The sequence below is a fragment of the Protopterus annectens genome, chromosome 2.part1 (assembly GCF_019279795.1).
Source record: "Protopterus annectens isolate FY-2018-M chromosome 2.part1, PAN1.0, whole genome shotgun sequence".
NCBI classification, from domain to species: Eukaryota; Metazoa; Chordata; order Ceratodontiformes; family Protopteridae; genus Protopterus; species Protopterus annectens.
The window spans coordinates 542055447-542068837 of record NC_056729.1 but is presented as its reverse complement, the minus strand read 5'-3'; positions in this window follow the sequence as shown (position 1 = coordinate 542068837).

Sequence of the window (13391 nt, the reverse complement as noted above, 5' to 3'; positions counted from 1 at the left end):
AACCAAAAATAAGCATTCTAACTAAAATCACTATTCTGCCATTATAGTCAATGGCAGGCAGAAGACAACATGGCCAGTGAATAGTGCTTGCCAAGGGGGGAGGCTCAGTGTGAGACATGTAACTATGCATTAGCAGGCAAGCCTAAGCAAATGAGGGGAATGATAGTGAATCCCAGATTTCCCGTGCATGCTAGTTAGCTCTCAACAATGTAAGAGCAGGAATAGCTTGGTGCAAGCCTAGGAGTTAGCTGACATCATAGGGAGGTGTGTCAGGCATACTGTAAGTGGATTGGAGCCCTGTGGCTCAGGTTTGCTCCAAGCATAGCACAGATAGGCAAGGGGGGTGTGTCTGAGGCTGCCTAGTACTCTTTACATTGCCTAAGTGGGTGTGCGCGCCATGCACCGGGTTTTAAAGAAAAAAAAAGTAAACTAGGAAATAGCAGCTCTGTGCACATTTGAGCACTGCGCTTGCATGGCGCACTCCCAGGCTTAAACAGGAAGGCAATGGGAAGGGAAAACAGCAGTAGGAAGGTAATCTAGGAGAACTAGCATAGCTGGCAAGTGAAATGTATCAGAATCAGCCAATTACACAGGCAGCCAACCAACCCAGCCCAGAACACTACTATAAACTATGCAAACACCTTCCCCTCTGGTTTTCCCATACTCTACACCACCGGTGTATACAAGCGGGGAAGTTTTAAGAAGCAAAACAACAAAATGATAGGGGCTGCAATAGCTATCATACAACAACTTGTGGAAGAGGCTGAGGGTGGTGAGGATGTGAATGCTGTCGACCAACCCACAGTGAGGAGATGAGAAGAGTGTACAGCCCCAGGGTAACCTACCAGGGGCTACATGAGCTGGGGATAGTGGAGTGCTATAGGGTGGACAGGGACCTCCTTCAGCAAATTGTTAAGCTGTGCCAGCCACGCCTGACACACAGAACTAACAGAGGGAAAACCATCCCAGTGGATACCAAAGTATATGTAGACCTAAGAATACTAGCTACAGTTACCTTCCAAAGGCCAACTGGGGATATGATGGAGATCCCGCAGGCATCAGCATCCAGGGTACTCCACCAGTTCCTGGATGCCATGTCAGCACATGCCAGTGAGCACGTATATTTTCCCAACAACTGTGAGGTGTTGGCCAGCAATATGCAACTGCTCCCCCAAATAGCAGAATACCCTGAGGTAGTGAGTGCTATAGACTGCATGCACATATGCATTAAAGCACCACTTGGTGAGCAGGGTAGGGTCTACATCAACCGCAAGGGTTTCCACTCCATCAACTGCCAGGTCGTGTGCGATGCCCAGGGCATAATAATGAATGTGTGTGCTGGCTGCCCTGGAAGCTATCATGATTCTCACATATGGCATCTGATGCAGCTGTACCACATATTTGCCAATGGGGACATCCCTTATGGTCACCTAGTGGGGGATGCTGGATATGCACTGGCACCATGGCTGATGATACCTGTCAGAAATGCACACACACCCGAACAAGGATTCCATAATGAGGCACATGCACAGACCAGAATTATAATAGAGCATGTGTCTGTGATGTTCAAGTCACAGTTCCAGTGCCTGGACACATCTGGTGGAGCCTTGCAGTACTCATCAGCTACATGTACCCAAATTATGATTGTATGTGCCATGCTATACAATATGAACCTGTGGAAACAGCTTCAGCAGGAACAGCACGGGGCAGGCCCACACAGCCCCCCCCCCACCATTGCCAAGGCCTCCACAGGCACAGAGTGACTCAGAGGAGGAACAACCTGAGCCTGCTCCAGTAGGCAGAAGGAGGAGTGCCCTTGATAAAGAGGCAAAAGATAGCACATACACTGACACAAGAGGGACCCAGGGTATAACACCTCTCTCTGACTCTCACATACAGTAAAAGGGATGCCAAACATGACACTGCCTGTGCTCAACCATGTGCAGGGAGTGTACTATGTGCTTCTGACATAGGCAGCCCTGCAGCACCACCCTCAATACTTGGACACCCACAAGGTAAGTCACTCAACCTACCAACTGCCGAATGGAGTAGAGTGTGTTGTTGTCTGTATCCATGGTATGGATGTGAGCATGCAAGAGAGTCGGGTGGCTGAATGGTAAGCCAGCAGATAGTAGACACCTACAGTGGCACCATGAGATCTGTAACAAATACTGGTGTCACCATAGTAGCCAGTACTACACAGGGTGACAAAACCCACTGCAGGAAATGTGCTGGGCCACATGTGTGTCCATATGACTCAAACATGCCAGTCAGGGAGGTTCACATACCCAACAACAGTCTCAGCCAGCAGGACAGGTGTAGACAAACACAAACAAAGGCTGTGCTATGGCCTCTGAATGAAGCCTATGGGTACCCACCCTCTCCAGGCCTACACAGACAGACTACAGCAGGTCAGGCAGTGGGATGTTAGTTCTGAAGGGTAGGAAGTCAGAAACTAATATGTAGGTCAGTCAAAGCTAAGACCTGTAGTACACTGATATGGCTCTAGTCAGCATGATAGGTTAGAATACAGAATGAAATGGAGTACCTGACATACCAGTACAGTTAAAGCAAATGTGTACAAGTGTCAGGTGTGCCCCCCAATCCTGTGTAGAAATGTAGTAACAGTCAAGTGTGCCCCCCCACATTCCTGTGTAGAAATGTAGTAACAGTCAAGTGTGCCCCCCAGTCCTGTGTAGAAATGTAGAAGCAGTCAGGTGTTCCCCCCCAATCCTATGAAGAAATGTAGAAATAGTCAGGTGAGCCCCCCAATCCTGTGTAGAAATGTAGAAACAGTCAGGTCTGTCCCCCCACAATCCTATGTAGAAATGTAGGAACAGTCAGGTGTGCCCCTTCCCCCAACCCAGCATAGAAATGTAGAAACAGTCAGGTGTGCCCCCCTCCCACAATCCTGTGTAGGAATGTAGAAACAGTCAGGTGTGCTCCCCCCAACCCTACTTAGAAATGTAGTAACAGTCAGGAGTGCCACCACAAACCTATTTAGAATTGTAGCAACGGTCTGGTGTGCCTCCCCCAATCCAATGTACACACGTCGTAACAGTCAGGTGTACCCTCCACAACCCTATGTAGAAATGTAGTAACATGTATGTGTAGGTATAATACCAGTGGAGCACAGATGCACATAGGTGGCCAAGGTAGCAGGATAGGTTGTAGCATCTGCACAATATGCAGGTATGTGTGTGTTAGGTTGGTGTGTTTCATATTGTGTGAGAGTGGTCAGTATGTATGCATGTTGAGGTAAGACCTGGTGGCCATTGCCCACTACTGCTGATGACAGAGACAAGTCCTCACAACTGCAGTGCCAAAGACAATACCCACCAGTATAACACATGCTAGCAGTAAGCCATTGTAAACGTATGGTGGTAATATGTGTCACCATCTGAAAGACTGACATGGCATGGCTGTTGGACTAGATATACAAGCAGTACACAGGGGAAAGTACCCCAGACATACAGTATATATTGTGTCACTGTGAAATGGACACACCCCTGGAATTGTACATACAGGTATGCATCACATTATCTGGTCCTGTAATAGGGGATACCGGTGTTGTCTGCCCAAACACTTGGAGATCACAAAGGAGGTAGGACTGATGTATTGGGAAACAGCTGATGTACCTGCACATGCAAGCATAAATGGAAAGCCCAATGCATATCTGTGTCAGATGCAAGTAGTGTCCATAGCACACATGCACCCAGCTCACACAAACACTACCCACAGGTACCTCTCTAGTTGTACCCCTGCTGTGGGGAATGGGTGCAATATGACCCACACTTGTATATGGCAATAGTGAAAGAATGCAGCATGCAGTGCAGGTGTCCCATGCAGGTGTGTTGCTTGTTGTAGGTAGCACCCTGCCAGCATCCACACCACCTGATCAAGACTGATAGAAAGTATTGGCATGAACACCTAGCACACCTACCCTGTCACCCCAGGGGAATATACTGTATGGCAGTCTAAGACTGTAGGACTGACAGAATTCAATGGCCTGCCACATCTGGCCCGCATCAACACCTAATGGCCCACAGGCCCCTGCCAAGGGCCTGTGTCTCACACATACCGCCAATGCATGTTATGTGATGGACACCCAAATAACAACACAGCACACTCCATATAAGCCATATGCAAGGCCATCTGGACAAACCACAGTAACATGTCCACCATGTCCCATTGCATAAACTGTGGACCAACACCAACACACAGCTGTGATGAGGTGATAACCTTAGGAAAAGTATCAGAGAATGTATGCATAATGTAAGGAAAGGGATAGAATATCTGAGGGGATGGGAGCATGGGCAGCATGGAATGTGCAAGGTCCAACACAAAGCTGTGTAAACACATAAATGGGTGGCTACATACCTGCTTGTACACCACAATAGGGGTAATGTCCTGACTCATGGCCTCTGCCTCTGGGTAACCTGTGTGAATCTGTACAGCTGTGAGGTATTGCCATAGCAATATAAGGCCTTACTGTCATATTGATGGATGTACAAGTATGGGATCCTCTGCCAGCATTGTACCAAGGTGCTGAACCAGATACTCAGACCCAGCAGCAAGTGTCTGCAGCTCCCCCTTCAGGATGGCATAACCTACCATGAATATGTAGGCATCTGCCCACAATACCGCACACAACTGCAGTCATCCCTGTCCCCCAAGATATCACTGTGAGCAGGAATGTCCACCTGACAGTACATGAGGGCAGAAAACATCAAAGTGTATAACAGTACACATGTCTGAATATCTTTGCTAACAGCAGTACCATGTAGCTAAAGCAGCACAGACACAATCACCTACAGTGCACACTATCCCCAGCACACTTTGTCCCCATATTGCCAAATGATTGATGGATACTCTGCAGAAACAGTTTTCTGCCTGTAGGTGTACAACACAAAGGTCTGCACTGGAGTACAAACCACCTGGAATTGATCCACACATTCAATATAGAAGGGCATATTGGGCATGCTCGCATGAAGGCAATGTCAGACAACAACATACTGAAAGGTCATACTGGGCATGCTCACACACTTAAACAAATGCAGTCCATGTCTGCAAACAACAGTGGACCAAACATATCTGGCAGTTGCAGATGTTATATCCAAGAACAACACACTATAATAAGCCAAAAGTAGATGTAGATAGATGTGTGGAAGGGAGTGACGGTGACAAGGAGCCATCCATTATGAGGCCTATCCCACCCAGCACACAGCCAAATGGCTACAACCACATGAGGTTCAGATGTCACTCACTGTAGATATTAGCCATTGGTATCTGTCAGCATTACAGACTATGTGATGCAAGTGCTAGCTGTGCAACATGACTGTACAAGGAAGTAGTCATCTAGCAGCTGTATACATGTACCTGTGGAATATAACCCTGCATGTGCCCACATGTGGTGTGTCAGCATCTAGATGAATGGGTTATGGCCCAGACACACATACTGCCCTCCCCATAACCCTACTGTGACAAGCCTGCTGAGGTCATCCACTTTGAAATACACCTTTGGGAAAGTTGTAGCCCAGTAATCTATGTGGCACATCCTATAACTGTGTACTGCTATAGTGTGATAAACTAGTTAGGTAGGAGTTCTAATCCCAGACATGGCAACTGTGTGTGTGTCTCTGTCTGTGTAGAGAGTGATGCTTTTTAGACTAGTCACCCACACTACAAATCAAATGCCCTACTTTGGCAAGGCTGCTGATGTCATTCACTGTGGAATACACCTTTCATAAAGCTGTAGCCCAGTAATCTCTGTGGCACGTCTTATAACTGCATACTGCTGTAGTGTGATAAAATAGGTAGGAGTTCTAATCCCAGACATGGCAATTGTGTGTGTGTGTGTGTCTGTCTGTCTGTGTAGAGAGCAATACCTTTTAGGCTAGTCACACTCACTACAATTCAACTGCCCTACTTTGGCAAGGCTGCTGTCATCCACTTTGAAATACACCTTTGGGAATGCTGTAACCCAGTAATCTCCGTGGTGCATCCTATAATTGCATACTGCTGTAGTGTGATAAACTAGTTAGGTAGGAGTTCTAATCCCAGAAATGGCAAGTGTGTGTGTGTGTGTGTGTGTGTGTGTGTGTGTGTGTGTGTGTGTGTGTGTGTATGTGTATGTGTGTGTTTGTGTGTGTTGTGTGTGTCTTTGTCTGTGTAGAAAGCTATGCATTTTAGGCTAGTCACACTCAATACAATTCAAATGCCCTACTTTGGCAAGGCTGCTGATAACATTCACTGTGAAATACACCTTTCGGAAAGCTGTAGCATAGTAATCTCCATGGAGCATCCTATAACTGCGTACTCCTGTAGTGTGATAAAATAGTTAGGTAGGAGTTCTAATCCTAGACATGGCAACTGTGTATGTGTCTGTCTGTGTAGAGAGCAATGCTTTTTAGATCAGTCATGCTCACTAAAATTCAAATACCCTACTTTGGCAAAGCTGCTGATGTCATTCACTGTGAAATGCACCTTTCGGAAAGCTGTATTCCAGTAATCTCCATGGCACATCCTATAACTGCGTACTCCTGTAGTGTAATAAAATAGTAGGAGTTCTAATCCCAGACATGGCAACTATGTGTGTGTGTCTCTGCCTGTGTAGAGATCAATTCTTTTTAGGCTAGTCACACTCGCTAAAGTTCAAATGCCCTACTTTGGCAAGGCTGCTAATGTCATTCACTGTGACATACACCTTTTAGAAAGTTGTAGCCCTGTAATCTCCATGGCACATCCTATAACTGCATACTGCTGTAGTGTGATAAAATAGGTAGGAGTTCTAATCCTAGACATGACTCTGTGTGTGTGTGTGTGTGTGTGTGTGTGTGTGTGTGTGTGTGTGTGTGTGTGTGTGTGTGTGTGTGTGTGTGTGTGTGTGTGTGTGTGTGTGTGTGTGTCTGTGTAGAGAGAAATGCTTTTTAGGCTAGCCATACTCACTGCAATTCAAATGCCCTACTTTGCAAGAGTGCTGATGTCATTCACTGTGAAATACATCTTTGGGGAAGGAGGACTCCAGTAATCCTCGTGGTGTGTCCTATAACAGCTTCATGCTGTAGTGTGATATAGAACTCTGGTAGGGGCTCTATTTCCAGACATGCAGATCTGGATGTTTAGTGTGTGTTTCTATGTCTGTGTAGAGAGCAATGCATTTTAGGCTAGTCACACTCACTACAATTCAAATGCCCTACTTTGGCAATCCTGCTGATGTCATTCACTGTGAAATGCACCTTTGGGGAAGTAGTGCTCCAGTCATCCCCGTGGTGTGTCCTATAACATATTCATGCTGTAGTGTGAAATAGAACTCTGGTAGGGGTTCTATTCCCACACATGGCAGTTGTGGATGTTTTGTGTGTGTTTCTATGTCTGTGTAGGGAGCAATGTATTTTAGGCTAGTCACACTCACTACAATTCAAATGCCTTACTTTGGCAATCCTGTTGATGTCATTCACTGTGAAATACACCTTTGGGGAAGGAGTACTCCAATAATCTCTGTGGCATGTCCTATAACTGCATAGTGATGTAGTGTAATAAACCAGTTAGGTAGGAGTTCTAATCCCAGACATGACAGGTGTGTGTGTCTGTGTTTGGAATTCATATCCTGTATGGCGGTGGTTGTGAGTGTGTAACAACTGGACTCAATGTGGAGCGGGTTTTGCAAATTTCTTATATGGTGGCCCTGGTATATATCACAATGTCCACTGTACAGGGATAACAGGTGTGAAATAGCTGAGAGGCTGGGGTGCAAATCCATACCCCTACATGTGACATCAAGGCCTGGTGAACAAAGTGAGCAACCCTAGTATTACCCAGAGAACACTCTCAACCCATGTCTCATACATGCACACACTTGCCTAGGCAACAGCCGCTGTGTTGGTAGTACCCTGCATATTACCCACTGATAGGAACCATGGGGAGATTGCAGTGGGCTACAAAGGGCATGGCACCTTGTCCATCAGTCCAATAGACATACATGCTGACAGTGCACCTTCCCCATGATCCCCACTGGACACCTGCAACACCTGTGGTACCAGCAAATGTGACCCACAAAAGACATAACATGCCTGAAAAACATGCCCTGTATGGACAGATGCCACTGACACCAGGGAATACCTGTATCATGCTAACAATGTAGGTGCAGGGTCAACCTGCCGTCCATTAACAGTTCATGCCACATGAGGCCAGGACTGGCGCATCTGATGATAACAATCTGTGTACACAACATGGGCCAGAAACCCCAGGTACAGTTCCACATGTTACTGTACATGCATGTGGGAGGTGAGCACATCCCAGGCACCATCCATGTCATGGACTAAGGAACATACATGGCAAGCAATGCACAGCATTGGCCACACACAATAGTCACTCAGGTGACTGGATGGTGAATGCAATACCCACCTGTGTAGGCATATTCAGACACTACACCCCTGAGTCACAGTACAGACCATTGTCATGTGGCCTGATGCCAAAGTATACCCATCACCTAGCCTTGTATAGCCGTCTTGCACAGTCGACCACTACACACCCATGAAGCAATGCACCCATGCATGTTAGTACTGGCACCCTGTGTCTGTGTGTGTGTGTGTGTGTTGCATGATGTGTATGACCACATTCACACTCACTACAACCCCCATTGGCATACTGAAGCATGCTTTCTGCTGTCAGACATCTCTACATACCCTTTGCCCATATAACCTCCGTATGACCCCTGTGGTGCATCTGATACCTGCACAGTAATGTGTTGTGGCAATCTCACTAGCAATGAGTTGTATTCCTGGCCATGCCAAGTGTGTCAATGTGTGTGCATCCCTGTGAGAGTGTGGCTGTGTTGCCGCTGGCATCTGTTCATGCGGACAGGCACGTGTACTACACCTACCGTATAGCTACCATATTCCTGTTGCAGATGTCACTCACCATCACATATATGTTTTGAGGGCTCCTCAACATGTAACCTATGTGGGGCATCCAATAACTGCATAGACATGTGATAGCACTACATAGTCATCAGGGGTTTGATACCCTGTACTAGTAGGTGCATGACACAAACATGCTTAAGTTTTACTCTCCCACCCCTCCCTGACTATTCTTTGCCTCTGTCTGCCTCTCTCACTCCCTCTCTGGTGGATGTGGAGACTTACACCTACTTTGCTTAGGCAGCAGCATGTGTATTTTAAGTGATGCTCATAATCAGCTGATGGCCTCTGCACAAATTGCAGCCCTCCTCTAGCTGATTGCATGTGGAACAGCTGTGGTAACATTCCCATAGCCAATTGCATGGAAACACACTCCAATATCTAGGAACATCATGTTGGTGTTGGGCCTTTACATTCACTGTGAGTAGGAACTCAATCTGTTTGGCAAACAGCATCTCAGATGGATTGGGGATTTACCTCTAACAACATACACTGTGGAAACAGGGCAACACACAGGAAGGGGATGTGCCTGACATGACTACAGACTGTAAGTGCTGCTATACTGCATTTGGAGTAATGGTGGTTTAACAGGGCGTGTGTGGATATGGCTGTCCTACATGTTTTAATACCTGCCATGTCAGTGCTATGTTTATGAGGAAACCCCCATCTGTAGGGTCATCTGCAGACTGGGCAGTGTGTGGTGCCTTTTATTTCATGTGTTATCCACAGAGCACCTATCTGTGAACTGCAGAAGGTAGTGTGAGGATTGCAGTCTGTAGATGGTGACAGCCATGAGAGTTACTGACTTTATATCCCTCATAGGACATATGTTGCAACAAACCCTGTTACAACAGTAAATGTATGAGGTTATCACAGCAACATGTCAATATTTTGCCCTGTGTATGTGCCTCCAGCTACAACTCTGTCAACCTTTGTACATATGTCATGCAGTAAGAGGTGCATATGTGCTGTACACCATAATTAGTGACATCATATCTGCTAACAAGCCAGTGAGATATCAGACTGCTACACATGTTATGTATAGTAGGGGTTATATTTTATGACATAACCTGGACATTCTGTGGTTGTGTGTACAGTACTGATGTCTGTGTACTTATGGTGATTGTCGACAGTGTGTGTATTGTTAATATGTACTTTGACTTGTGTACAGACTGTGGTAGATGTCATTGTTCTTGGTCCTGTTCTATCTGATGTTACATGCTGCTCCACTGTATGTTACCCTATCGGCTTACATGTTTGTAAGGCCATACACACACATGTCCCATACCACAGACAGCCATTGGACCACACTGTGTAGCAGCCCAGTATATGTAGGGTTAGTGTGTGAGTGGCACATATGAGGATGGTGTTGAACAGATAGTCTATATACTGTAATATTACGCTAGCTTACCATATGTGGCTGTGGCTGTGTTCACATTGGTTGTGGTTATGCATTTTCACACAGGTGTATCATACTTTGTGCTGTGACATGCCTGTAGAGCCTGCTATAAATGCTGGTACATGTGCATCCCCCCATAGGAAATGTAGGCCAGTGTTGGGCCAATCTGCCTGTAGCCTGCACAGTGCTTTGTTACATGCCTAGCAGCTTAGTGTACTTACCCAGTGAGATGCCATGTCCAGATACTTGCCAGATGTACTGCTGCCAGGCCACCATAACAGTCATGTATGTCAGATAGAGCAGTGGGATGCTGTGCAGATGTATGTCAATATATAGTGGGTAGTACGTGGCCATGGCACCTCTGTACCAGCGGTTATTATGTGTCATGACAGACAGGGGTGTGTGAATGCATAACATATGGAGGCAAATTTATACCAGTAGTTGCGTTTTATACCCCTCTACATGACTGTTAACATTTACATTGTCAGGCTTGGTCCACATGTCTTGCACTAAGGGATTCTGTGTATACCTCTGGACTGTCCAGTGTGTGTCAGACTGTCCACATATATTGGCCAATATCTCTGCTGTAGTCTACAGGAGAATTATGTGCTAGCAATGGTACTGTACTATGATGTCCTTAGGATGTCTGTCAGTAGCCAATGGTGCACATGTTAAAAGCAGATGTGACCTCCCACACACACCATGTCTGTGAAGACAATCCCTATTACAGTACAAATAGTCTACAAATATATCTGCTATACATACCTGACATCCCCTTGCACTATGAAGTTGGGACTATAGGGGCTGAGGTAGGGTTACACTCCATGTTCAGGACATATGGTGAAAATATATGTATATATAATTATCCAGATATCTATATAGATATATACACATATACATATCGACATACATAGATGGATATGGATATGTATATGTACATAGATATACATATAAACATTCAGATATATACATATACAGAGCAATATATGTCTACACATATACAGATAGAAATACATATGCACATATATGTATGGATATCTACATATATATTGACAGTAGAAGGTATAACAGAATAGATATGTATGCACATATAGTTATAGATATCTACATATATCTATCTACAGCTGCCTGTCAGGTACCAAGATCCACCACATAATGCACGCACTCAGGTCAATCCATAACAAGTATAAATATGACTCTGTCATTGTCCATGTTGGTGTGAATGACATAAGATGTACCTCCCTGGACTACATGAAAAGAGACATAGAGGAGCTCTCTGCTCTTGTAGCCCAGGCAAGTATGACTCTAACCCTGAGTAGCATCCTGCCATCACCCAGAATGGTAACACAGTACAAGGACAAAATGATTGACTTCAACAATTGGCTAAGCTTCTGGTGTCATTCTAAGGGGATCCAGTATCTGTCTGCCTGGGATGACCTGATTGACATACCACGATGCTTTGCCAGAGATGGCCTGCAACTGTCGCCCTTGGGATTCTGGATACTGGCTAAGGCTCTTGCCACCCCTATAGTGCCTTTTTAGGCAAGGTTCAAATGACAAATTCACCACCGTAACAGGTACAACCAAGCAAAATCTGAGGGTAATGCTACTTAATGCTAGACGTCTAAACCTCAAAATGCACTCACTCGAGGCATTTCTTAAAATGGAGAACATCAACATCTGTGCAGTGTCAGAGACCTGGTTCAAGGCTCCAGAGAGCACCCCTGCATTACCAGGCTATAATTCATACCACACCTTTCGGCCACCTAACCTGAACCGAAACACTAAAGCTGGAGGCATGTCCATATTTATTAAGGATACCCACACCTTCAGGCTAGTTTCTCAGCACAATGCATCCGAGATTATCCAAGTGCAACTAACTCTGGGCAAGACCGCAATCCAAATTGTAGCTTGCTACAGATCCCCCACCATGCCCCAGGATTCCCACTCCTCATTTCTAGATACATTGGAAAATATTAGGGTACAACCCAACACCCTAATAATGGGCAATTTCAACTACCTCACCATTAACTGGGAAAACTACTCATGTACCCACTCTTTATCTTAACGTTTTCTGGAATTCATAAATTCCAACACATTGGATCAATTTATCCACACCCCCACCGGGGCAGCAATATCCTAGACCTGGTCATTACCAACATGGGTGACTGGTGTTGCACACCAAAGGTCAGTTCCTCATTGGTCAGATCCGACCACAAACTAATCACCCTAGACATCCACACCCCCCCCCATTAGGGAAACTACCATAAAACATTTCTCCAAAGCCAACTTCACGCTTCTGAAGACAGAAGTGGCAAATTTCACGACACACATGCAGACAGACAATAGAGGTACGACTGCTGAATCCTACACAATTGCACTTTATAAGCACTTACATGAGTGCATGGATCATGCTATCCCTAACAGAACTAAGGTGCTATCCTCCAAAAATATGAAGCCAATCTGGTGGTCCTCTGCCATAAACAAACTCTACAACAGAAAAAAGAAACTGTTGCAAAAAGAGTAAAATCTCATGATTGGAGGAACTGCCTGGAGAGCCTCAGTAAGAAGCTGAGATCCCTGATAAAATCCTCCAAAGCTAGTTACGAAAACAAAATTGCCACTGATTCTAAAGACAACCACAAAGCATTCTATAGCTATGTCAAGAATCTCAATGGCAACACTCAGATCTGCTCTGAGTTACAGTACAATGGCACTAAATATACAGAAGCAACTGATAGTGCCAACATCCTGGCAGATAGGTTCAGTGCTAACTTTACCCATTCTCACCCTGTAAAGGGCCCATCTCTATACCAGAAGAATGCAAAGTTCCTGTAATCACGGCTGCACAGGTAAAAAACACACTCTCCAAAGCCAAGAACACACCATCCATGGCACCTGACAACATCCCAGGCTGCATTCTACATGAACTACAGAGTGAACTGGCACCCCACCTAAGTACCATGTTCAATCAAAGCCTCACCTCAGGCTTTGTGCCCACAGAATGGTGCACAGCAATGGATATCCCACTCCACAAAGGGGGAGCCACCACTACCGCCCCATTAGCCTGA